At 45.3% G+C, this 22,801-nt stretch overlaps 27 non-coding genes across 27 annotated transcripts; all 27 read left to right on the plus strand.

Annotated features, from left to right (window-relative positions):
* The first annotated feature begins 514 nt into the window (after positions 1 to 514).
* trnay-gua (transfer RNA tyrosine (anticodon GUA)) lies at positions 515 to 601 on the plus strand. Its single transcript is given in 2 exon segments — positions 515 to 551; positions 566 to 601. It is a non-coding gene; the product is annotated as a tRNA-Tyr (tRNA).
* A 590-nt stretch (positions 602 to 1,191) lies between these two features.
* On the plus strand, positions 1,192 to 1,278 carry trnay-gua (transfer RNA tyrosine (anticodon GUA)). The gene is given in 2 exon segments: positions 1,192 to 1,228; positions 1,243 to 1,278. It is a non-coding gene; the product is annotated as a tRNA-Tyr (tRNA).
* A 589-nt stretch (positions 1,279 to 1,867) lies between these two features.
* trnay-gua (transfer RNA tyrosine (anticodon GUA)) lies at positions 1,868 to 1,954 on the plus strand. Its single transcript is given in 2 exon segments — positions 1,868 to 1,904; positions 1,919 to 1,954. It is a non-coding gene; the product is annotated as a tRNA-Tyr (tRNA).
* A 591-nt stretch (positions 1,955 to 2,545) lies between these two features.
* Positions 2,546 to 2,632, plus strand: trnay-gua (transfer RNA tyrosine (anticodon GUA)). The gene is given in 2 exon segments: positions 2,546 to 2,582; positions 2,597 to 2,632. It is a non-coding gene; the product is annotated as a tRNA-Tyr (tRNA).
* A 590-nt stretch (positions 2,633 to 3,222) lies between these two features.
* trnay-gua (transfer RNA tyrosine (anticodon GUA)) lies at positions 3,223 to 3,309 on the plus strand. Its single transcript is given in 2 exon segments — positions 3,223 to 3,259; positions 3,274 to 3,309. It is a non-coding gene; the product is annotated as a tRNA-Tyr (tRNA).
* Positions 3,310 to 3,898: 589 nt separating this feature from the next.
* On the plus strand, positions 3,899 to 3,985 carry trnay-gua (transfer RNA tyrosine (anticodon GUA)). Its single transcript is given in 2 exon segments — positions 3,899 to 3,935; positions 3,950 to 3,985. It is a non-coding gene; the product is annotated as a tRNA-Tyr (tRNA).
* A 589-nt stretch (positions 3,986 to 4,574) lies between these two features.
* trnay-gua (transfer RNA tyrosine (anticodon GUA)) lies at positions 4,575 to 4,661 on the plus strand. The gene is given in 2 exon segments: positions 4,575 to 4,611; positions 4,626 to 4,661. It is a non-coding gene; the product is annotated as a tRNA-Tyr (tRNA).
* Positions 4,662 to 6,397: 1,736 nt separating this feature from the next.
* trnay-gua (transfer RNA tyrosine (anticodon GUA)) lies at positions 6,398 to 6,484 on the plus strand. The gene is given in 2 exon segments: positions 6,398 to 6,434; positions 6,449 to 6,484. It is a non-coding gene; the product is annotated as a tRNA-Tyr (tRNA).
* Positions 6,485 to 7,751: 1,267 nt separating this feature from the next.
* trnay-gua (transfer RNA tyrosine (anticodon GUA)) lies at positions 7,752 to 7,838 on the plus strand. Its single transcript is given in 2 exon segments — positions 7,752 to 7,788; positions 7,803 to 7,838. It is a non-coding gene; the product is annotated as a tRNA-Tyr (tRNA).
* A 590-nt stretch (positions 7,839 to 8,428) lies between these two features.
* Positions 8,429 to 8,515, plus strand: trnay-gua (transfer RNA tyrosine (anticodon GUA)). The gene is given in 2 exon segments: positions 8,429 to 8,465; positions 8,480 to 8,515. It is a non-coding gene; the product is annotated as a tRNA-Tyr (tRNA).
* A 1,493-nt stretch (positions 8,516 to 10,008) lies between these two features.
* Positions 10,009 to 10,095, plus strand: trnay-gua (transfer RNA tyrosine (anticodon GUA)). The gene is given in 2 exon segments: positions 10,009 to 10,045; positions 10,060 to 10,095. It is a non-coding gene; the product is annotated as a tRNA-Tyr (tRNA).
* Positions 10,096 to 11,585: 1,490 nt separating this feature from the next.
* trnay-gua (transfer RNA tyrosine (anticodon GUA)) lies at positions 11,586 to 11,672 on the plus strand. Its single transcript is given in 2 exon segments — positions 11,586 to 11,622; positions 11,637 to 11,672. It is a non-coding gene; the product is annotated as a tRNA-Tyr (tRNA).
* Positions 11,673 to 12,934: 1,262 nt separating this feature from the next.
* trnay-gua (transfer RNA tyrosine (anticodon GUA)) lies at positions 12,935 to 13,021 on the plus strand. The gene is given in 2 exon segments: positions 12,935 to 12,971; positions 12,986 to 13,021. It is a non-coding gene; the product is annotated as a tRNA-Tyr (tRNA).
* A 589-nt stretch (positions 13,022 to 13,610) lies between these two features.
* On the plus strand, positions 13,611 to 13,697 carry trnay-gua (transfer RNA tyrosine (anticodon GUA)). The gene is given in 2 exon segments: positions 13,611 to 13,647; positions 13,662 to 13,697. It is a non-coding gene; the product is annotated as a tRNA-Tyr (tRNA).
* A 589-nt stretch (positions 13,698 to 14,286) lies between these two features.
* Positions 14,287 to 14,373, plus strand: trnay-gua (transfer RNA tyrosine (anticodon GUA)). Its single transcript is given in 2 exon segments — positions 14,287 to 14,323; positions 14,338 to 14,373. It is a non-coding gene; the product is annotated as a tRNA-Tyr (tRNA).
* A 589-nt stretch (positions 14,374 to 14,962) lies between these two features.
* trnay-gua (transfer RNA tyrosine (anticodon GUA)) lies at positions 14,963 to 15,049 on the plus strand. The gene is given in 2 exon segments: positions 14,963 to 14,999; positions 15,014 to 15,049. It is a non-coding gene; the product is annotated as a tRNA-Tyr (tRNA).
* A 589-nt stretch (positions 15,050 to 15,638) lies between these two features.
* Positions 15,639 to 15,725, plus strand: trnay-gua (transfer RNA tyrosine (anticodon GUA)). Its single transcript is given in 2 exon segments — positions 15,639 to 15,675; positions 15,690 to 15,725. It is a non-coding gene; the product is annotated as a tRNA-Tyr (tRNA).
* A 590-nt stretch (positions 15,726 to 16,315) lies between these two features.
* On the plus strand, positions 16,316 to 16,402 carry trnay-gua (transfer RNA tyrosine (anticodon GUA)). The gene is given in 2 exon segments: positions 16,316 to 16,352; positions 16,367 to 16,402. It is a non-coding gene; the product is annotated as a tRNA-Tyr (tRNA).
* A 589-nt stretch (positions 16,403 to 16,991) lies between these two features.
* On the plus strand, positions 16,992 to 17,078 carry trnay-gua (transfer RNA tyrosine (anticodon GUA)). The gene is given in 2 exon segments: positions 16,992 to 17,028; positions 17,043 to 17,078. It is a non-coding gene; the product is annotated as a tRNA-Tyr (tRNA).
* Positions 17,079 to 17,667: 589 nt separating this feature from the next.
* Positions 17,668 to 17,754, plus strand: trnay-gua (transfer RNA tyrosine (anticodon GUA)). Its single transcript is given in 2 exon segments — positions 17,668 to 17,704; positions 17,719 to 17,754. It is a non-coding gene; the product is annotated as a tRNA-Tyr (tRNA).
* Positions 17,755 to 18,343: 589 nt separating this feature from the next.
* trnay-gua (transfer RNA tyrosine (anticodon GUA)) lies at positions 18,344 to 18,430 on the plus strand. Its single transcript is given in 2 exon segments — positions 18,344 to 18,380; positions 18,395 to 18,430. It is a non-coding gene; the product is annotated as a tRNA-Tyr (tRNA).
* Positions 18,431 to 19,019: 589 nt separating this feature from the next.
* trnay-gua (transfer RNA tyrosine (anticodon GUA)) lies at positions 19,020 to 19,106 on the plus strand. Its single transcript is given in 2 exon segments — positions 19,020 to 19,056; positions 19,071 to 19,106. It is a non-coding gene; the product is annotated as a tRNA-Tyr (tRNA).
* Positions 19,107 to 19,695: 589 nt separating this feature from the next.
* Positions 19,696 to 19,782, plus strand: trnay-gua (transfer RNA tyrosine (anticodon GUA)). Its single transcript is given in 2 exon segments — positions 19,696 to 19,732; positions 19,747 to 19,782. It is a non-coding gene; the product is annotated as a tRNA-Tyr (tRNA).
* A 589-nt stretch (positions 19,783 to 20,371) lies between these two features.
* Positions 20,372 to 20,458, plus strand: trnay-gua (transfer RNA tyrosine (anticodon GUA)). The gene is given in 2 exon segments: positions 20,372 to 20,408; positions 20,423 to 20,458. It is a non-coding gene; the product is annotated as a tRNA-Tyr (tRNA).
* Positions 20,459 to 21,047: 589 nt separating this feature from the next.
* Positions 21,048 to 21,134, plus strand: trnay-gua (transfer RNA tyrosine (anticodon GUA)). Its single transcript is given in 2 exon segments — positions 21,048 to 21,084; positions 21,099 to 21,134. It is a non-coding gene; the product is annotated as a tRNA-Tyr (tRNA).
* Positions 21,135 to 21,723: 589 nt separating this feature from the next.
* On the plus strand, positions 21,724 to 21,810 carry trnay-gua (transfer RNA tyrosine (anticodon GUA)). The gene is given in 2 exon segments: positions 21,724 to 21,760; positions 21,775 to 21,810. It is a non-coding gene; the product is annotated as a tRNA-Tyr (tRNA).
* Positions 21,811 to 22,399: 589 nt separating this feature from the next.
* Positions 22,400 to 22,486, plus strand: trnay-gua (transfer RNA tyrosine (anticodon GUA)). The gene is given in 2 exon segments: positions 22,400 to 22,436; positions 22,451 to 22,486. It is a non-coding gene; the product is annotated as a tRNA-Tyr (tRNA).
* Positions 22,487 to 22,801: the final 315 nt, after the last annotated feature.

Here is a 22,801-nt window from a genome sequence, read left to right on the forward strand (position 1 = left end):
TTCCCTGAGAGAAGAAATCTTCACTTGTTGACCTTTGAAAGGAATGTTGGTAGAGCAGCAGAGAGTTCTCGAGATTGCAACAGTCCTTAGGTCGCTGACTCAGAAGAGTATAACTTTTTCTGCAGTTGTACCAAGTTTTTGACTTATGCCTAGTGTTTCCCCAAAAGCAAGTCATTCCCTGAGCGGGAATCAAACCCAGGCCGCGGTGGTAAAAGAACCGAATCCTAACCACTGGACCAAAAGGGAGAGAGAAAAAGACATTTCGCAGTGAGGGGGCTAAACAGCGATTTTATTCCTCGGCTCACTTTTTGTCTATTCCCAAATGCAACTACTTGCAATCTAAGGGGATGTAGCTCAGAGGAATAGAGCATTAGTTGAACGTACGAAGACCTGGGGGCAATCCTCAGCAGCTCCAAGAAACCACCAGACTCAGCAGATTAATTTCTTAAAGGGAACATATGCTTCTGCCGAACCTCTGACCATCTAGGGGATGGCGTTTGACTGTATTTGTCACCCTTTGATAGCTCAGTTGGTAGAGCGGAGGACTGTAGGTGAAATTGCTGTAATCCTTAGGTCGCTGGTTCAAATCCGGCTCAAAGGATTGTACATTTTCTTGTGGCTTACGCCAACTTTTTGACAGCAGTGCACCTTGACATGTGCTTGACAAACAAATATCTTTCCCTGAGAGAAGAAATCTTCACTTGTTGACCTTTGAAAGGAATGTTGGTAGAGCAGCAGAGAGTTCTCGAGATTGCAACAGTCCTTAGGTCGCTGACTCAGAAGAGTATAACTTTTTCTGCAGTTGTACCAAGTTTTTGACTTATGCCTAGTGTTTCCCCAAAAGCAAGTCATTCCCTGAGCGGGAATCAAACCCAGGCCGCGGTGGTAAAAGAACCGAATCCTAACCACTGGACCAAAAGGGAGAGAGAAAAAGACATTTCGCAGTGAGGGGGCTAAACAGCGATTTTATTCCTCGGCTCACTTTTTGTCTATTCCCAAATGCAACTACTTGCAATCTAAGGGGATGTAGCTCAGAGGAATAGAGCATTAGTTGAACGTACGAAGACCTGGGGGCAATCCTCAGCAGCTCCAAGAAACCACCAGACTCAGCAGATTAATTTCTTAAAGGGAACATATGCTTCTGCCGAACCTCTGACCATCTAGGGGATGGCGTTTGAATGCATTTGTCACCCTTTGATAGCTCAGTTGGTAGAGCGGAGGACTGTAGGTGAAATTGCTGTAATCCTTAGGTCGCTGGTTCAAATTCGGCTCAAAGGATTGTACTTTTTCTTGTGGCTTACGCCAACTTTTTGACAGCAGTGCACCTTGACATGTGCTTGACAAACAAATATCTTTCCCTGAGAGAATAAATCTTCACTTGTTGACCTTTGAAAGGAATGTTGGTAGAGCAGCAGAGAGTTCTCGAGATTGCAACAGTCCTTAGGTCGCTGACTCAGAAGAGTATAACTTTTTCTTCAGTTGTACCAAGTTTTTGACTTATGCCTAGTGTTTCCCCAAAAGCAAGTCATTCCCTGAGCGGGAATCAAACCCAGGCCGCGGTGGTAAAAGAACCGAATCCTAACCACTGGACCAAAAGGGAGAGAGAAAAAGACATTTCGCAGTGAGGGGGCTAAACAGCGATTTTATTCCTCGGCTCACTTTTGTCTATTCCCAAATGCAACTACTTGCAATCTAAGGGGATGTAGCTCAGAGGAATAGAGCATTAGTTGAACGTACGAAGACCTGGGGGCAATCCTCAGCAGCTCCAAGAAACCACCAGACTCAGCAGATTAATTTCTTAAAGGGAACATATGCTTCTGCCGAACCTCTGACCATCTAGGGGATGGCGTTTGACTAGATTTGTCACCCTTTGATAGCTCAGTTGGTAGAGCGGAGGACTGTAGGTGAAATTGCTGTAATCCTTAGGTCGCTGGTTCAAATCTGGCTCAAAGGATTGTACATTTTCTTGTGGCTTACGCCAACTTTTTGACAGCAGTGCACCTTGACATGTGCTTGACAAACAAATATCTTTCCCTGAGAGAAGAAATCTTCACTTGTTGACCTTTGAAAGGAATGTTGGTAGAGCAGCAGAGAGTTCTCGAGATTGCAACAGTCCTTAGGTCGCTGACTCAGAAGAGTATAACTTTTTCTGCAGTTGTACCAAGTTTTTGACTTATGCCTAGTGTTTCCCCAAAAGCAAGTCATTCCCTGAGCGGGAATCAAACCCAGGCCGCGGTGGTAAAAGAACCGAATCCTAACCACTGGACCAAAAGGGAGAGAGAAAAAGACATTTCGCAGTGAGGGGGCTAAACAGCGATTTTATTCCTCGGCTCACTTTTTGTCTATTCCCAAATGCAACTACTTGCAATCTAAGGGGATGTAGCTCAGAGGAATAGAGCATTAGTTGAACGTACGAAGACCTGGGGGCAATCCTCAGCAGCTCCAAGAAACCACCAAACTCAGCAGATTAATTTCTTAAAGGGAACATATGCTTCTGCCGAACCTCTGACCATCTAGGGGATGGCGTTTGACTAGTATTTGTCACCCTTTGATAGCTCAGTTGGTAGAGCGGAGGACTGTAGGTGAAATTGCTGTAATCCTTAGGTCGCTGGTTCAAATCCGGCTCAAAGGATTGTACCTTTTCTTGTGGCTTACGCCAACTTTTTGACAGCAGTGCACCTTGACATGTGCTTGACAAACAAATATCTTTCCCTGAGAGAAGAAATCTTCACTTGTTGACCTTTGAAAGGAATGTTGGTAGAGCAGCAGAGAGTTCTCGAGATTGCAACAGTCCTTAGGTCGCTGACTCAGAAGAGTATAACTTTTTCTTCAGTTGTACCAAGTTTTTGACTTATGCCTAGTGTTTCCCCAAAAGCAAGTCATTCCCTGAGCGGGAATCAAACCCAGGCCGCGGTGGTAAAAGAACCGAATCCTAACCACTGGACCAAAAGGGAGAGAGAAAAAGACATTTCGCAGTGAGGGGGCTAAACAGCGATTTTATTCCTCGGCTCACTTTTTGTCTATTCCCAAATGCAACTACTTGCAATCTAAGGGGATGTAGCTCAGAGGAATAGAGCATTAGTTGAACGTACGAAGACCTGGGGGCAATCTTCAGCAGCTCCAAGAAACCACCAAACTCAGCAGATTAATTTCTTAAAGGGAACATATGCTTCTGCCGAACCTCTGACCATCTAGGGGATGGCGTTTGACTGTAATGGTCACCATTTGATAGCTCAGTTGGTAGAGAGGAGGACTGTAGGTTAAATTGCTGTAATCCTTAGGTCGCTGGTTCAAATCCGGCTCAAAGGATTGTACCTTTTCTTGTGGCTTACGCCTACTTTTTGACAGCAGTGCACCTTGACATGTGCTTGATAAACAAATATCTTTCCCTGAGAGAAGAAATCTTCACTTGTTGACCTTTGAAAGGAATGTTGGTAGAGCAGCAGAGAGTTCTCGAGATTGCAACAGTCCTTAGGTCGCTGACTAAGAAGAGTATAACTTTTTCTTCAGTTGTACCAAGTTTTTGACTTATGCCTAGTGTTTCCCCAAAAGCAAGTCATTCCCTGAGCGGGAATCAAACCCAGGCCGCGGTGGTAAAAGAACCGAATCCTAACCACTGGACCAAAAGGGAGAGAGAAAAAGACATTCGCAGTGAGGGGGCTAAACAGCGATTTTATTCCTCGGCTCACTTTTTGTCTATTCCCAAATGCAACTACTTGCAATCTAAGGGGATGTAGCTCAGAGGAATAGAGCATTAGTTGAACGTACGAAGACCTGGGGGCAATCCTCAGCAGCTCCAAGAAACCACCAGACTCAGCAGATTAATTTCTTAAAGGGAACATATGCTTCTGCCGAACCTCTGACCATCTAGGGGATGGCGTTTGAATGTATTTGTCACCCTTTGATAGCTTAGTTGGTAGAGCGTAGGACTGTAGGTGAAATTGCTGTAATCCTTAGGTCACTGGTTCAAATCCGGTTCAAAGGATTGTACTTTTTCTTGTGGCTTACGCCAACTTTTTGACAGCAGTGCACCTTGACATGTGCTTGACAAACAAATATCTTTCCCTGAGAGAAGAAATCTTCACTTGTTGACCTTTGAAAGGAATGTTGGTAGAGCAGCAGAGAGTTCTCGAGATTGCAACAGTCCTTAGGTCGCTGACTCAGAAGAGCATAACTATTTCTGCAGTTGTACTAGGTTTTTGACTTATGCCTAGTGTTTCCCCAAAAGCAAGTCATTCCCTGAGCGGGAATCAAACCCAGGCCGCGGTGGTAAAAGAACCGAATCTTAACCACTGGACAAAAGGGAGAGAGAAGAAGACATTTCGCAGTGAGGGGGCTAAACAGCGATTTTATTCCTCGGCTCAGTTTTTGTCTATTCCCAAAAGCAACTACTTGCAATCTAAGGGGATGTAGCTCAGAGGAATAGAGCATTAGTTGAACGTACGAAGACCTGGGGGCAATCCTCAGCAGCTCCAAGAAACCACCAAACTCAGCAGATTAATTTCTTAAAGGGAACATATGCTTCTGCCGAACCTCTGACCATCTAGGGAATGGCGTTTGACTGTAATGGTCACCCTTTGATAGCTCAGTTGGTAGAGCGGAGGACTGTAGGTTACAGTGCTGTAATCCTTAGGTCACTGGTTCAAATCCGGTTCAAAGGATTGTACTTTTCTTGTGGCTTACGCCAACTTTTTGACAGCAGTGCACCTTGACATGTGCTTGACAAACAAATATCTTTCCCTGAGAGAAGAAATCTTCACTTGTTGACCTTTGAAAGGAATGTTGGTAGAGCAGCAGAGAGTTCTCGAGATTGCAACAGTCCTTAGGTCGCTGACTAAGAAGAGTATAATCAAATCAAATCAAATTTATTTATATAGCCCTTCGTACATCAGCTGATATCTCAAGGTGCTGTACAGAAACCCAGCCTAAAACCCCAAACAGCAAGCAATGCAGGTGTAGAAGCACGGTGGCTAGGAAAAACTCCCTAGAAAGGCCAATACCTAGGAAGAAACCTAGAGAGGAACCAGGCTATGTGGGGTGGCCAGTCCTCTTCTGGCTGTGCCGGGTGGAGATTATAACAGAACATGGCCAAGATGTTAAAATGTTCATAAATGACCAGCATGGTCGAATAATAATAAGGCAGAACAGTTGAAACTGGAGCAGCAGCACAGTCAGGTGGAAGTTGAAACTGGAGCAGCAGCATGGCCAGGTGGACTGGGGACAGCAAGGAGTCATCATGTCAGGTAGTCCTGGGGCATGGTCCTAGGGCTCAGGTCAGTTGAAACTGGGACAGCAGCATGGCCAGGTGGACTGGGGACAGCAAGAAGTCATCATGTCAGGTAGTCCTGGGGCATGGTCCTAGGGCTCAGGTCCTCCGAGAGAGAGAAAGAAAGAGAGAAGGAGAGAATTAGAGAACGCACACTTAGATTCACACAGGACACCGAATAGGACAGGAGAAGTACTCCAAATATAACAAACTGACCCCAGCCCCCCGACACATAAACTACTGCAGCATAAATACTGGAGGCTGAGACAGGAGGGGTCAGGAGACACTGTGGCCCCATCCGAGGACACCCCCGGACAGTATAACTTTTTCTTCAGCAGTGCACCTTGACATGTGCTTGACAAACAAATATCTTTCCCTGAGAGAAGAAATCTTCACTTGTTGACCTTTGAAAGGAATGTTGGTAGAGCAGCAGAGAGTTCTCGAGATTGCAACAGTCCTTAGGTCGCTGACTCAGAAGAGTATAACTTTTTCTTCAGTTGTACCAAGTTTTTGACTTATGCCTAGTGTTTCCCCAAAAGCATTATACCTTTTCTTGTGGCTTACGCCAACTTTTTGACAGCAGTGCACCTTGACAGGTGGTTGACAAACAAATATCTTTCCCTGAGAGAATAAATCTTCACTTGTTGAACTTTGAAAGGAATGTTGGTAGAGCAGCAGAGAGTTCTCGAGATTGCAACAGTCCTTAGGTCGCTGACTCAGAAGAGTATAACTTTTTCTTCAGTTGTACCAAGTTTTTGACTTATGCCTAGTGTTTCCCCAAAAGCAAGTCATTCCCTGAGCGGGAATCAAACCCAGGCCGCGGTGGTAAAAGAACCGAATCCTAACCACTGGACCAAAAGGCATAGAGAAAAATACATTTCGCAATGGGGGGGCTAAACAGCGATTTTATTCCTCAGCTCACATTTTGTCTATTCCCAAATGCAACTACTTGCAATTTAAGGGGATGTAGCTAAGAGGAATAGAGCATTAGTTGAACATACGAAGACCTGGGGGCAATCCTCAGCAGCTCCAAGAAACTGCCAGACTCAGCAGATTAATTTCTTAAAGGGAACATATGCTTCTGCCGAACCTCTGACCATCTAGGGGATGGCGTTTGACTAGATTTGTAACCCTTTGATAGCTCAGTTGGTAGAGCGGAGGACTGTAGGTGAAATTGCTGTAATCCTTAGTCCGCTGGTTCAAATCTGGCTCAAAGGATTGTACATTTTCTTGTGGCTTACGCCAACTTTTTGACAGCAGTGCACCTTGACATGTGCTTGACAAACAAATATCTTTCCCTGAGAGAAGAAATCTTCACTTGTTGAACTTTGAAAGGAATGTTGGTAGAGCAGCAGAGAGTTCTCGAGATTGCAACAGTCCTTAGGTCGCTGACTCAGAAGAGTACAACTTTTTCTGCAGTTGTACCAAGTTTTTGACTTATGCCTAGTGTTTCCCCAAAAGCAAGTCATTCCCTGAGCGGGAATCAAACCCAGGCCGTGGTGGTAAAAGAACCGAATCCTAACCACTGGACCAAAAGGGAGAGAGAAAAAGACATTTCGCAGTGAGGGGGCTAAACAGCGATTTTATTCCTTGGCTTACTTTTTGTCTATTCCCAAATGCAACTACTTGCAATCTAAGGGGATGTAGCTCAGAGGAATAGAGCATTAGTTGAACGTACGAAGACCTGGGGGCAATCCTCAGCAGCTCCAAGAAACCACCAAACTCAGCAGATTAATTTCTTAAAGGGAACATATGCTTCTGCCGAACCTCTCACCATCTAGGGGATGGCGTTTGACTAGATTTGTCACCCTTTGATAGCTCATTTGGTAGAGCGGAGGACTGTAGGTGAAATTGCTGTAATCCTTAGTCCTCTGGTTCAAATCTGGCTCAAAGGATTGTACATTTTCTTGTGGCTTACGCCAACTTTTTGACAGCAGTGCACCTTGACATGTGCTTGACAAACAAATATCTTTCCCTGAGAGAATAAATCTTCACTTGTTGAACTTTGAAAGGAATGTTGGTAGAGCAGCAGAGAGTTCTCGAGATTGCAACAGTCCTTAGGTCGCGGACTCAGAAGAGTATAACTTTTTCTTCAGTTGTACCAAGTTTTTGACTTATGCCTAGTGTTTCCCCAAAAGCAAGTCATTCCCTGAGCGGGAATCAAACCCAGGCCGCGGTGGTAAAAGAACCGAATCCTAACCACTGGACCAAAAGGGAGAGAGAAAAAGACATTTCGCAGTGAGGGGGCTAAACAGCGATTTTATTCCTCGGCTCACTTTTTGTCTATTCCCAAATGCAACTACTTGCAATCTAAGGGGATGTAGCTCAGAGGAATAGAGCATTAGTTGAACGTACGAAGACCTGGGGGCAATCTTCAGCAGCTCCAAGAAACCACCAAACTCAGCAGATTAATTTCTTAAAGGGAACATATGCTTCTGCCGAAACTCTGACCATCTAGGGGATGGCGTTTGACTGTAATGGTCACCATTTGATAGCTCAGTTGGTAGAGAAGAGGACTGTAGGTTAAATTGCTGTAATCCTTAGGTCGCTGGTTCAAATCCGGCTCAAAGCATTGTATCTTTTCTTGTGGCTTACGCTTACTTTTTGACAGCAGTGCACCTTGACATGTGCTTGGTAAACAAATATCTTTCCCTGAGAGAAGAAATCTTCACTTGTTGACCTTTGAAAGGAATGTTGGTAGAGCAGCAGAGAGTTCTCGAGATTGCAACAGTCCTTAGGTCGCTGACTCAGAAGAGCATAACTATTTCTGCAGTTGTACTAGGTTTTTGACTTATGCCTAGTGTTTCCCCAAAAGCAAGTCATTCCCTGAGCGGGAATCAAACCCAGGCCGCGGTGGTAAAAGAACCGAATCTTAACCACTGGACAAAAAGGGAGAGAGAAGAAGACATTTCGCAGTGAGGGGGCTAAACAGCGATTTTATTCCTCGGCTCAGTTTTTGTCTATTCCCAAAAGCAACTACTTGCAATCTAAGGGGATGTAGCTCAGAGGAATAGAACATTAGTTGAACGTACGAAGACCTGGGGGCAATCCTCAGCAGCTCCAAGAAACCACCAAACTCAGCAGATTAATTTCTTAAAGGGAACATATGCTTCTGCCGAACCTCTGACCATCTAGGGAATGGCGTTTGACTGTAATGGTCACCCTTTGATAGCTCAGTTGGTAGAGCGGAGGACTGTAGGTTACAGTACTGTAATCCTTAGGTCACTGGTTCAAATCCGGTTCAAAGGATTGTACTTTTTCTTGTGGCTTACGCCAACTTTTTGACAGCAGTGCACCTTGACATGTGCTTGACAAACAAATATCTTTCCCTGAGAGAAGAAATCTTCACTTGTTGACCTTTGAAAGGAATGTTGGTAGAGCAGCAGAGAGTTCTCGAGATTGCAACAGTCCTTAGGTCGCTGACTAAGAAGAGTATAATCAAATCAAATCAAATTTATTTATATAGCCCTTCGTACATCAGCTGATATCTCAAAGTGCTGTACAGAAACCCAGCCTAAAACCCCAAACAGCAAGCAATGCAGGTGTAGAAGCACGGTGGCTAGGAAAAACTCCCTAGAAAGGCCAATACCTAGGAAGAAACCTAGAGAGGAACCAGGCTATGTGGGGTGGCCAGTCCTCTTCTGGCTGTGCCGGGTGGAGATTATAACAGAACATGGCCAAGATGTTAAAATGTTCATAAATGACCAGCATGGTCGAATAATAATAAGGCAGAACAGTTGAAACTGGAGCAGCAGCACAGTCAGGTGGAAGTTGAAACTGGAGCAGCAGCATGGCCAGGTGGACTGGGGACAGCAAGGAGTCATCATGTCAGGTAGTCCTGGGGCATGGTCCTAGGGCTCAGGTCAGTTGAAACTGGGACAGCAGCATGGCCAGGTGGACTGGGGACAGCAAGAAGTCATCATGTCAGGTAGTCCTGGGGCATGGTCCTAGGGCTCAGGTCCTCCGAGAGAGAGAAAGAAAGAGAGAAGGAGAGAATTAGAGAACGCACACTTAGATTCACACAGGACACCGAATAGGACAGGAGAAGTACTCCAAATATAACAAACTGACCCCAGCCCCCCGACACATAAACTACTGCAGCATAAATACTGGAGGCTGAGACAGGAGGGGTCAGGAGACACTGTGGCCCCATCCGAGGACACCCCCGGACAGTATAACTTTTTCTTCAGCAGTGCACCTTGACATGTGCTTGACAAACAAATATCTTTCCCTGAGAGAAGAAATCTTCACTTGTTGACCTTTGAAAGGAATGTTGGTAGAGCAGCAGAGAGTTCTCGAGATTGCAACAGTCCTTAGGTCGCTGACTCAGAAGAGTATAACTTTTTCTGCAGTTGTACCAAGTTTTTGACTTATGCCTAGTGTTTCCCCAAAAGCAAGAAATTCCCTGAGCGGGAATCAAACCCAGGCCGCGGTGGTAAAAGAACTGAATCCTAACCACTGGACCAAAAGGGAGAGAGAAAAAGACATTTCGCAGTGAGGGGGCTAAACAGCGATTTTATTCCTCGGCTCAACTTTTTGTCTATTCCCAAATGCAACTACTTGCAATCTAAGGGGATGTAGCTCAGAGGAATAGAGCATTAGTTGAACGTACGAAGACCTGGGGGCAATCTTCAGCAGCTCCAAGAAACCACCAAACTCAGCAGATTAATTTCTTAAAGGGAACATATGCTTCTGCCGAACCTCTGACCATCTAGGGGATGGCGTTTGACTGTAATGGTCACCATTTGATAGCTCAGTTGGTAGAGAGGAGGATTGTAGGTTAAATTGCTGTAATCCTTAGGTCGCTGGTTCAAATCCGGCTCAAAGGATTGTACCTTTTCTTGTGGCTTACGCTTACTTTTTGACAGCAGTGCACCTTGACATGTGCTTGACAAACAAATATCTTTCCCTGAGAGAAGAAATCTTCACTTGTTGACCTTTGAAAGGAATGTTGGTAGAGCAGCAGAGAGTTCTCGAGATTGCAACAGTCCTTAGGTCGCTGACTAAGAAGAGTATAATCAAATCAAATCAAATTTATTTATATAGCCCTTCGTACATCAGCTGATATCTCAAAGTGCTGTACAGAAACCCAGCCTAAAACCCCAAACAGCAAGCAATGCAGGTGTAGAAGCACGGTGGCTAGGAAAAACTCCCTAGAAAGGCCAATACCTAGGAAGAAACCTAGAGAGGAACCAGGCTATGTGGGGTGGCCAGTCCTCTTCTGGCTGTGCCGGGTGGAGATTATAACAGAACATGGCCAAGATGTTAAAATGTTCATAAATGACCAGCATGGTCGAATAATAATAAGGCAGAAAAGTTGAAACTGGAGCAGCAGCACAGTCAGGCGGAAGTTGAAACTGGAGCAGCAGCATGGCCAGGTGGACTGGGGACAGCAAGGAGTCATCATGTCAGGTCGTCCTGGGGCATGGTCCTAGGGCTCAGGTCAGTTGAAACTGGAACAGCAGCATGGCCAGGTGGACTGGGGACAGCAAGAAGTCATCATGTCAGGTAGTCCTGGGGCATGGTCCTAGGGCTCAGGTGCTCCGAGAGATAGAAAGAAAGAGAGAAGGAGAGAATTAGAGAACGCACACTTAGATTCACACAGGACACCGAATAGGACAGGAGAAGTACTCCAGATATAACAAACTGACCCCAGCCCCCCGACACATAAACTACTGCAGCATAAATACTGGAGGCTGAGACAGGAGGGGTCAGGAGACACTGTGGCCCCATCCGAGGACACCCCCGGACAGTATAACTTTTTCTTCAGCAGTGCACCTTGACATGTGCTTGACAAACAAATATCTTTCCCTGGAGAAGAAATCTTCACTTGTTGACCTTTGATACGAATGTTGGTAGAGCAGCAGAGAGTTCTCGAGATTGCAACAGTCCTTAGGTCGCTGACTCAGAAGAGTATTATTTTTACTGCAATAGTGCCAAGTTTTTGACTTATGCCTAGTGTTTCCCCAAAAGCAACCCATTCCCTGAGCGGGAATCAAACCCAGGCCGCAGTGGTAAATGAACCGAATCCTAACCACTAGACCAACAGGGAGAGAGAAAAATACATTTCGCAGTGAGCGGGCTAAACAGCGATTTTATTCCTCGGCTCACTTTTTGTATATTCCCAAATGCAACTACTTGCAATCTAAGGGGATGTAGCTCAGAGGAATAGAGCATTAGTTGAACGTACGAAGACCTGGGGGCAATCCTCAGCAGCTCCAAGACACCACCAAACTCAGCAGAATAATTCTTAAAGGGAACATATGCTTCTGCCGAACCTCTGACCATCTAGGTGATGGCGTTTGACCACATTTGTCACCCTTTGATAGCTCAGTTGGTAGAGCGGAGGACTGTAGGTGAAATTGCTGTAATCCTTAGGTCGCTGGTTCAAATCCGGCTCGAAGGATTGTACATTTTCTTGTGGCTTACGCCAACTTTTTGACAGCAGTGCACTTTGACATGTGCTTGACAAAAAATATCTTTCCCTGAGAGAAGAAATCTTCACTTGTTGACCTTTGATACGAATGTTGGTAGAGCAGCAGAGAGTTCTCGAGATTGCAACAGTCCTTAGGTCGCTGACTCAGAAGAGTATAACTTTTACTGCAATAGTGCCAAGTTTTTGACTTATGCCTAGTGTTTCCCCAAAAGCAACCCATTCCCTGAGCGGGAATCAAACCCAGGCCGCGGTGGTAAATGAACCGAATCCTAACCACTAGACCAACAGGGAGAGAGAAAAATACATTTCGCAGTGAGCGGGCTAAACAGCGATTTTATTCATCGGCTCACTTTTTGTCTATTCCCAAATGCAACTACTTGCAATCTAAGGGGATGTAGCTCAGAGGAATAGAGCATTAGTTGAACGTACGAAGACCTGGGGCAATCCTCAGCAGCTCCAAGACACCACCAAACTCAGCAGAATCATTTCTTAAAGGGAACATATGCTTCTGCCGAACCTCTGACCATCTAGGTGATGGCGTTTGACCCCATTTGTCACCCTTCGATAGCTCAGTTGGTAGAGCAGAGGAGTGTAGGTGAAATTGCTCTAATCCTTAGGGCTGGTTCAAATCGAGCTCGAAGGATTGTACATTTTCTTGTGGCTTACGCCAACTTTTTGACAGCAGTGCACTTTGACATGTGCTTGACAAAAAATATCTTTCCCTGAGAGAAGAAATCTTCACTTGTTGACCTTTGATACGAATGTTCGTAGAGCAGCAGAGAGTTCTCGAGATTGCAACAGTCCTTAGGTCGCTGACTCAGAAGAGTATAACTTTTTCTGCAATTGTGCCAAGTTTTTGACTTATGCCTAGTGTTTCCCCAAAAGCAAGCCATTCCCTGAGCGGGAATCAAACCCAGGCCGCGGTGGTAAATGAACCGAATCCTAACCACTAGACCAACAGGGAGAGAGAAAAAGACATTTCGCAGTGAGGGGGCTAAACAGCGATTTTATTCCTCGGCTCACTTTTTGTCTATTCCCAAATGCAACTACTTGCAATCTAAGGGGATGTAGCTCAGAGGAATAGAGCATTAGTTGAACGTACGAAGACCTGGGGGCAATCCTCAGCAGCTCCAAGACACCACCAAACTCAGCAGAATCATTTCTTAAAGGGAACATATGCTTCTGCCGAACCTCTGACCATCTAGGTGATGGCGTTTGACCACATTTGTCACCCTTCGATAGCTCAGTTGGTAGAGCGGAGGACTGTAGGTGAAATTGCTGTAATCCTTAGGTCGCTGGTTCAAATCCGGCTCGAAGGATTGTACATTTTCTTGTGGCTTACGCCAACTTTTTGACAGCAGTGCACTTTGACATGTGCTTGACAAAAAATATCTTTCCCTGAGAGAAGAAATCTTCACTTGTTGACCTTTGATACGAATGTTGGTAGAGCAGCAGAGAGTTCTCGAGATTGCAACAGTCCTTAGGTCGCTGACTCAGAAGAGTATAACTTTTACTGCAATAGTGCCAAGTTTTTGACTTATGCCTAGTGTTTCCCCAAAAGCAAGCCATTCCCTGAGCGGGAATCAAACCCAGGCCGCGGTGGTAAATGAACCGAATCCTAACCACTAGACCAACAGGGAGAGAGAAAAAGACATTTCGCAGTGAGGGGGCTAAACAGCGATTTTATTCCTCGGCTCACTTTTTGTCTATTCCCAAATGCAACTACTTGCAATCTAAGGGGATGTAGCTCAGAGGAATAGAGCATTAGTTGAACGTACGAAGACCTGGGGGCAATCCTCAGCAGCTCCAAGACACCACCAAACTCAGCAGAATCATTTCTTAAAGGGAACATATGCTTCTGCCGAACCTCTGACCATCTAGGTGATGGCGTTTGACCACATTTGTCACCCTTCGATAGCTCAGTTGGTAGAGCGGAGGACTGTAGGTGAAATTGCTGTAATCCTTAGGTCGCTGGTTCAAATCCTGCTCGAAGGATTGTACATTTTCTTGTGGCTTACGCCAACTTTTTGACAGCAGTGCACTTTGACATGTGCTTGACAAAAAATATCTTTCCCTGAGAGAAGAAATCTTCACTTGTTGACCTTTGATACGAATGTTGGTAGAGCAGCAGAGAGTTCTCGAGATTGCAACAGTCCTTAGGTCGCTGACTCAGAAGAGTATAACTTTTACTGCAATAGTGCCAAGTTTTTGACTTATGCCTAGTGTTTCCCCAAAAGCAAGCCATTCCCTGAGCGGGAATCAAACCCAGGCCGCGGTGGTAAATGAACCGAATCCTAACCACTAGACCAACAGGGAGAGAGAAAAAGACATTTCGCAGTGAGGGGGCTAAACAGCGATTTTATTCCTCGGCTCACTTTTTGTCTATTCCCAAATGCAACTACTTGCAATCTAAGGGGATGTAGCTCAGAGGAATAGAGCATTAGTTGAACGTACGAAGACCTGGGGGCAATCCTCAGCAGCTCCAAGACACCACCAAACTCAGCAGAATCATTTCTTAAAGGGAACATATGCTTCTGCCGAACCTCTGACCATCTAGGTGATGGCGTTTGACCACATTTGTCACCCTTCGATAGCTCAGTTGGTAGAGCGGAGGACTGTAGGTGAAATTGCTGTAATCCTTAGGTCGCTGGTTCAAATCCGGCTCGAAGGATTGTACATTTTCTTGTGGCTTACGCCAACTTTTTGACAGCAGTGCACTTTGACATGTGCTTGACAAAAAATATCTTTCCCTGAGAGAAGAAATCTTCACTTGTTGACCTTTGATACGAATGTTGGTAGAGCAGCAGAGAGTTCTCGAGATTGCAACAGTCCTTAGGTCGCTGACTCAGAAGAGTATAACTTTTACTGCAATAGTGCCAAGTTTTTGACTTATGCCTAGTGTTTCCCCAAAAGCAAGCCATTCCCTGAGCGGGAATCAAACCCAGGCCGCGGTGGTAAATGAACCGAATCCTAACCACTAGACCAACAGGGAGAGAGAAAAAGACATTTCGCAGTGAGGGGGCTAAACAGCGATTTTATTCCTCGGCTCACTTTTTGTCTATTCCCAAATGCAACTACTTGCAATCTAAGGGGATGTAGCTCAGAGGAATAGAGCATTAGTTGAACGTACGAAGACCTGGGGGCAATCCTCAGCAGCTCCAAGACACCACCAAACTCAGCAGAATCATTTCTTAAAGGGAACATATGCTTCTGCCGAACCTCTGACCATCTAGGTGATGGCGTTTGACCACATTTGTCACCCTTCGATAGCTCAGTTGGTAGAGCGGAGGACTGTAGGTGAAATTGCTGTAATCCTTAGGTCGCTGGTTCAAATCCTGCTCGAAGGATTGTACATTTTCTTGTGGCTTACGCCAACTTTTTGACAGCAGTGCACTTTGACATGTGCTTGACAAAAAATATCTTTCCCTGAGAGAAGAAATCTTCACTTGTTGACCTTTGATACGAATGTTGGTAGAGCAGCAGAGAGTTCTCGAGATTGCAACAGTCCTTAGGTCGCTGACTCAGAAGAGTATAACTTTTACTGCAATAGTGCCAAGTTTTTGACTTATGCCTAGTGTTTCCCCAAAAGCAAGCCATTCCCTGAGCGGGAATCAAACCCAGGCCGCGGTGGTAAATGAACCGAATCCTAACCACTAGACCAACAGGGAGAGAGAAAAAGACATTTCGCAGTGAGGGGGCTAAACAGCGATTTTATTCCTCGGCTCACTTTTTGTCTATTCCCAAATGCAACTACTTGCAATCTAAGGGGATGTAGCTCAGAGGAATAGAGCATTAGTTGAACGTACGAAGACCTGGGGGCAATCCTCAGCAGCTCCAAGACACCACCAAACTCAGCAGAATCATTTCTTAAAGGGAACATATGCTTCTGCCGAACCTCTGACCATCTAGGTGATGGCGTTTGACCACATTTGTCACCCTTCGATAGCTCAGTTGGTAGAGCGGAGGACTGTAGGTGAAATTGCTGTAATCCTTAGGTCGCTGGTTCAAATCCTGCTCGAAGGATTGTACATTTTCTTGTGGCTTACGCCAACTTTTTGACAGCAGTGCACTTTGACATGTGCTTGACAAAAAATATATTTCCCTGAGAGAAGAAATCTTCACTTGTTGACCTTTGATTACGAATGTTGGTAGAGCAGCAGAGAGTTCTCGAGATTGCAACAGTCCTTAGGTCGCTGACTCAGAAGAGTATAACTTTTACTGCAATAGTGCCAAGTTTTTGACTTATGCCTAGTGTTTCCCCAAAAGCAAGCCATTCCCTGAGCGGGAATCAAACCCAGGCCGCGGTGGTAAATGAACCGAATCCTAACCACTAGACCAACAGGGAGAGAGAAAAAGACATTTCGCAGTGAGCGGGCTAAACAGCGATTTTATTCCTCGGCTCACTTTTTGTCTATTCCCAAATGCAACTACTTGCAATCTAAGGGGATGTAGCTCAGAGGAATAGAGCATTAGTTGAACGTACGAAGACCTGGGGGCAATCCTCAGCAGCTCCAAGACACCACCAAACTCAGCAGAATCATTTCTTAAAGGGAACATATGCTTCTGCCGAACCTCTGACCATCTAGGTGATGGCGTTTGACCACATTTGTCACCCTTCGATAGCTCAGTTGGTAGAGCGGAGGACTGTAGGTGAAATTGCTGTAATCCTTAGGTCGCTGGTTCAAATCCGGCTCGAAGGATTGTACATTTTCTTGTGGCTTACGCCATCTTTTTGACAGCAGTGCACTTTGAAATGTGCTTGACAAAAAATATATTTCCCTGAGAGAAGAAATCTTCACTTGTTGACCTTTGATTCGAATGTTGGTAGAGCAGCAGAGAGTTCTCGAGATTGCAACAGTCCTTAGGTCGCTGACTCAGAAGAGTATAACTTTTACTGCAATAGTGCCAAGTTTTTGACTTATGCCTAGTGTTTCCCCAAAAGCAAGCCATTCCCTGAGCGGGAATCAAACCCAGGCCGCGGTGGTAAATGAACCGAATCCTAACCACTAGACCAACAGGGAGAGAGAAAAAGACATTTCGCAGTGAGCGGGCTAAACAGCGATTTTATTCCTCGGCTCACTTTTTGTCTATTCCCAAATGCAACTACTTGCAATCTAAGGGGATGTAGCTCAGAGGAATAGAGCATTAGTTGAACGTACGAAGACCTGGGGGCAATCCTCAGCAGCTCCAAGACACCACCAAACTCAGCAGAATCATTTCTTAAAGGGAACATATGCTTCTGCCGAACCTCTGACCATCTAGGTGATGGCGTTTGACCACATTTGTCACCCTTCGATAGCTCAGTTGGTAGAGCGGAGGACTGTAGGTGAAATTGCTGTAATCCTTAGGTCGCTGGTTCAAATCCTGCTCGAAGGATTGTACATTTTCTTGTGGCTTACGCCAACTTTTTGACAGCAGTGCACTTTGACATGTGCTTGACAAAAAATATATTTCCCTGAGAGAAGAAATCTTCACTTGTTGACCTTTGATTCGAATGTTGGTAGAGCAGCAGAGAGTTCTCGAGATTGCAACAGTCCTTAGGTCGCTGACTCAGAAGAGTATAACTTTTACTGCAATAGTGCCAAGTTTTTGACTTATGCCTAGTGTTTCCCCAAAAGCAAGCCATTCCCTGAGCGGGAATCAAACCCAGGCCGCGGTGGTAAATGAACCGAATCCTAACCACTAGACCAACAGGGAGAGAGAAAAAGACATTTCGCAGTGAGCGGGCTAAACAGCGATTTTATTCCTCGGCTCACTTTTTGTCTATTCCCAAATGCAACTACTTGCAATCTAAGGGGATGTAGCTCAGAGGAATAGAGCATTAGTTGAACGTACGAAGACCTGGGGGCAATCCTCAGCAGCTCCAAGACACCACCAAACTCAGCAGAATCATTTCTTAAAGGGAACATATGCTTCTGCCGAACCTCTGACCATCTAGGTGATGGCGTTTGACCACATTTGTCACCCTTCGATAGCTCAGTTGGTAGAGCGGAGGACTGTAGGTGAAATTGCTGTAATCCTTAGGTCGCTGGTTCAAATCCTGCTCGAAGGATTGTACATTTTCTTGTGGCTTACGCCAACTTTTTGACAGCAGTGCACTTTGACATGTGCTTGACAAAAAATATATTTCCCTGAGAGAAGAAATCTTCACTTGTTGACCTTTGATTCGAATGTTGGTAGAGCAGCAGAGAGTTCTCGAGATTGCAACAGTCCTTAGGTCGCTGACTCAGAAGAGTATAACTTTTACTGCAATAGTGCCAAGTTTTTGACTTATGCCTAGTGTTTCCCCAAAAGCAAGCCATTCCCTGAGCGGGAATCAAACCCAGGCCGCGGTGGTAAATGAACCGAATCCTAACCACTAGACCAACAGGGAGAGAGAAAAAGACATTTCGCAGTGAGCGGGCTAAACAGCGATTTTATTCCTCGGCTCACTTTTTGTCTATTCCCAAATGCAACTACTTGCAATCTAAGGGGATGTAGCTCAGAGGAATAGAGCATTAGTTGAACGTACGAAGACCTGGGGGCAATCCTCAGCAGCTCCAAGACACCACCAAACTCAGCAGAATCATTTCTTAAAGGGAACATATGCTTCTGCCGAACCTCTGACCATCTAGGTGATGGCGTTTGACCACATTTGTCACCCTTCGATAGCTCAGTTGGTAGAGCGGAGGACTGTAGGTGAAATTGCTGTAATCCTTAGGTCGCTGGTTCAAATCCTGCTCGAAGGATTGTACATTTTCTTGTGGCTTACGCCAACTTTTTGACAGCAGTGCACTTTGACATGTGCTTGACAAAAAATATATTTCCCTGAGAGAAGAAATCTTCACTTGTTGACCTTTGATTCGAATGTTGGTAGAGCAGCAGAGAGTTCTCGAGATTGCAACAGTCCTTAGGTCGCTGACTCAGAAGAGTATAACTTTTACTGCAATAGTGCCAAGTTTTTGACTTATGCCTAGTGTTTCCCCAAAAGCAAGCCATTCCCTGAGCGGGAATCAAACCCAGGCCGCGGTGGTAAATGAACCGAATCCTAACCACTAGACCAACAGGGAGAGAGAAAAAGACATTTCGCAGTGAGCGGGCTAAACAGCGATTTTATTCCTCGGCTCACTTTTTGTCTATTCCCAAATGCAACTACTTGCAATCTAAGGGGATGTAGCTCAGAGGAATAGAGCATTAGTTGAACGTACGAAGACCTGGGGGCAATCCTCAGCAGCTCCAAGACACCACCAAACTCAGCAGAATCATTTCTTAAAGGGAACATATGCTTCTGCCGAACCTCTGACCATCTAGGTGATGGCGTTTGACCACATTTGTCACCCTTCGATAGCTCAGTTGGTAGAGCGGAGGACTGTAGGTGAAATTGCTGTAATCCTTAGGTCGCTGGTTCAAATCCTGCTCGAAGGATTGTACATTTTCTTGTGGCTTACGCCAACTTTTTGACAGCAGTGCACTTTGACATGTGCTTGACAAAAAATATATTTCCCTGAGAGAAGAAATCTTCACTTGTTGACCTTTGATTCGAATGTTGGTAGAGCAGCAGAGAGTTCTCGAGATTGCAACAGTCCTTAGGTCGCTGACTCAGAAGAGTATAACTTTTACTGCAATAGTGCCAAGTTTTTGACTTATGCCTAGTGTTTCCCCAAAAGCAAGCCATTCCCTGAGCGGGAATCAAACCCAGGCCGCGGTGGTAAATGAACCGAATCCTAACCACTAGACCAACAGGGAGAGAGAAAAAGACATTTCGCAGTGAGCGGGCTAAACAGCGATTTTATTCCTCGGCTCACTTTTTGTCTATTCCCAAATGCAACTACTTGCAATCTAAGGGGATGTAGCTCAGAGGAATAGAGCATTAGTTGAACGTACGAAGACCTGGGGGCAATCCTCAGCAGCTCCAAGACACCACCAAACTCAGCAGAATCATTTCTTAAAGGGAACATATGCTTCTGCCGAACCTCTGACCATCTAGGTGATGGCGTTTGACCACATTTGTCACCCTTCGATAGCTCAGTTGGTAGAGCGGAGGACTGTAGGTGAAATTGCTGTAATCCTTAGGTCGCTGGTTCAAATCCTGCTCGAAGGATTGTACATTTTCTTGTGGCTTACGCCAACTTTTTGACAGCAGTGCACTTTGACATGTGCTTGACAAAAAATATATTTCCCTGAGAGAAGAAATCTTCACTTGTTGACCTTTGATTCGAATGTTGGTAGAGCAGCAGAGAGTTCTCGAGATTGCAACAGTCCTTAGGTCGCTGACTCAGAAGAGTATAACTTTTACTGCAATAGTGCCAAGTTTTTGACTTATGCCTAGTGTTTCCCCAAAAGCAAGCCATTCCCTGAGCGGGAATCAAACCCAGGCCGCGGTGGTAAATGAACCGAATCCTAACCACTAGACCAACAGGGAGAGAGAAAAAGACATTTCGCAGTGAGCGGGCTAAACAGCGATTTTATTCCTCGGCTCACTTTTTGTCTATTCCCAAATGCAACTACTTGCAATCTAAGGGGATGTAGCTCAGAGGAATAGAGCATTAGTTGAACGTACGAAGACCTGGGGGCAATCCTCAGCAGCTCCAAGACACCACCAAACTCAGCAGAATCATTTCTTAAAGGGAACATATGCTTCTGCCGAACCTCTGACCATCTAGGTGATGGCGTTTGACCACATTTGTCACCCTTCGATAGCTCAGTTGGTAGAGCGGAGGACTGTAGGTGAAATTGCTGTAATCCTTAGGTCGCTGGTTCAAATCCTGCTCGAAGGATTGTACATTTTCTTGTGGCTTACGCCAACTTTTTGACAGCAGTGCACTTTGACATGTGCTTGACAAAAAATATATTTCCCTGAGAGAAGAAATCTTCACTTGTTGACCTTTGATTCGAATGTTGGTAGAGCAGCAGAGAGTTCTCGAGATTGCAACAGTCCTTAGGTCGCTGACTCAGAAGAGTATAACTTTTACTGCAATAGTGCCAAGTTTTTGACTTATGCCTAGTGTTTCCCCAAAAGCAAGCCATTCCCTGAGCGGGAATCAAACCCAGGCCGCGGTGGTAAATGAACCGAATCCTAACCACTAGACCAACAGGGAGAGAGAAAAAGACATTTCGCAGTGAGCGGGCTAAACAGCGATTTTATTCCTCGGCTCACTTTTTGTCTATTCCCAAATGCAACTACTTGCAATCTAAGGGGATGTAGCTCAGAGGAATAGAGCATTAGTTGAACGTACGAAGACCTGGGGGCAATCCTCAGCAGCTCCAAGACACCACCAAACTCAGCAGAATCATTTCTTAAAGGGAACATATGCTTCTGCCGAACCTCTGACCATCTAGGTGATGGCGTTTGACCACATTTGTCACCCTTCGATAGCTCAGTTGGTAGAGCGGAGGACTGTAGGTGAAATTGCTGTAATCCTTAGGTCGCTGGTTCAAATCCTGCTCGAAGGATTGTACATTTTCTTGTGGCTTACGCCAACTTTTTGACAGCAGTGCACTTTGACATGTGCTTGACAAAAAATATATTTCCCTGAGAGAAGAAATCTTCACTTGTTGACCTTTGATTCGAATGTTGGTAGAGCAGCAGAGAGTTCTCGAGATTGCAACAGTCCTTAGGTCGCTGACTCAGAAGAGTATAACTTTTACTGCAATAGTGCCAAGTTTTTGACTTATGCCTAGTGTTTCCCCAAAAGCAAGCCATTCCCTGAGCGGGAATCAAACCCAGGCCGCGGTGGTAAATGAACCGAATCCTAACCACTAGACCAACAGGGAGAGAGAAAAAGACATTTCGCAGTGAGCGGGCTAAACAGCGATTTTATTCCTCGGCTCACTTTTTGTCTATTCCCAAATGCAACTACTTGCAATCTAAGGGGATGTAGCTCAGAGGAATAGAGCATTAGTTGAACGTACGAAGACCTGGGGGCAATCCTCAGCAGCTCCAAGACACCACCAAACTCAGCAGAATCATTTCTTAAAGGGAACATATGCTTCTGCCGAACCTCTGACCATCTAGGTGATGGCGTTTGACCACATTTGTCACCCTTCGATAGCTCAGTTGGTAGAGCGGAGGACTGTAGGTGAAATTGCTGTAATCCTTAGGTCGCTGGTTCAAATCCTGCTCGAAGGATTGTACATTTTCTTGTGGCTTACGCCAACTTTTTGACAGCAGTGCACTTTGACATGTGCTTGACAAAAAATATATTTCCCTGAGAGAAGAAATCTTCACTTGTTGACCTTTGATTCGAATGTTGGTAGAGCAGCAGAGAGTTCTCGAGATTGCAACAGTCCTTAGGTCGCTGACTCAGAAGAGTATAACTTTTACTGCAATAGTGCCAAGTTTTTGACTTATGCCTAGTGTTTCCCCAAAAGCAAGCCATTCCCTGAGCGGGAATCAAACCCAGGCCGCGGTGGTAAATGAACCGAATCCTAACCACTAGACCAACAGGGAGAGAGAAAAAGACATTTCGCAGTGAGCGGGCTAAACAGCGATTTTATTCCTCGGCTCACTTTTTGTCTATTCCCAAATGCAACTACTTGCAATCTAAGGGGATGTAGCTCAGAGGAATAGAGCATTAGTTGAACGTACGAAGACCTGGGGGCAATCCTCAGCAGCTCCAAGACACCACCAAACTCAGCAGAATCATTTCTTAAAGGGAACATATGCTTCTGCCGAACCTCTGACCATCTAGGTGATGGCGTTTGACCACATTTGTCACCCTTCGATAGCTCAGTTGGTAGAGCGGAGGACTGTAGGTGAAATTGCTGTAATCCTTAGGTCGCTGGTTCAAATCCTGCTCGAAGGATTGTACATTTTCTTGTGGCTTACGCCAACTTTTTGACAGCAGTGCACTTTGACATGTGCTTGACAAAAAATATATTTCCCTGAGAGAAGAAATCTTCACTTGTTGACCTTTGATTCGAATGTTGGTAGAGCAGCAGAGAGTTCTCGAGATTGCAACAGTCCTTAGGTCGCTGACTCAGAAGAGTATAACTTTTACTGCAATAGTGCCAAGTTTTTGACTTATGCCTAGTGTTTCCCCAAAAGCAAGCCATTCCCTGAGCGGGAATCAAACCCAGGCCGCGGTGGTAAATGAACCGAATCCTAACCACTAGACCAA

Source organism: Oncorhynchus kisutch, linkage group LG9, assembly GCF_002021735.2.
Source record: "Oncorhynchus kisutch isolate 150728-3 linkage group LG9, Okis_V2, whole genome shotgun sequence".
NCBI classification, from domain to species: domain Eukaryota; kingdom Metazoa; phylum Chordata; class Actinopteri; order Salmoniformes; family Salmonidae; genus Oncorhynchus; species Oncorhynchus kisutch.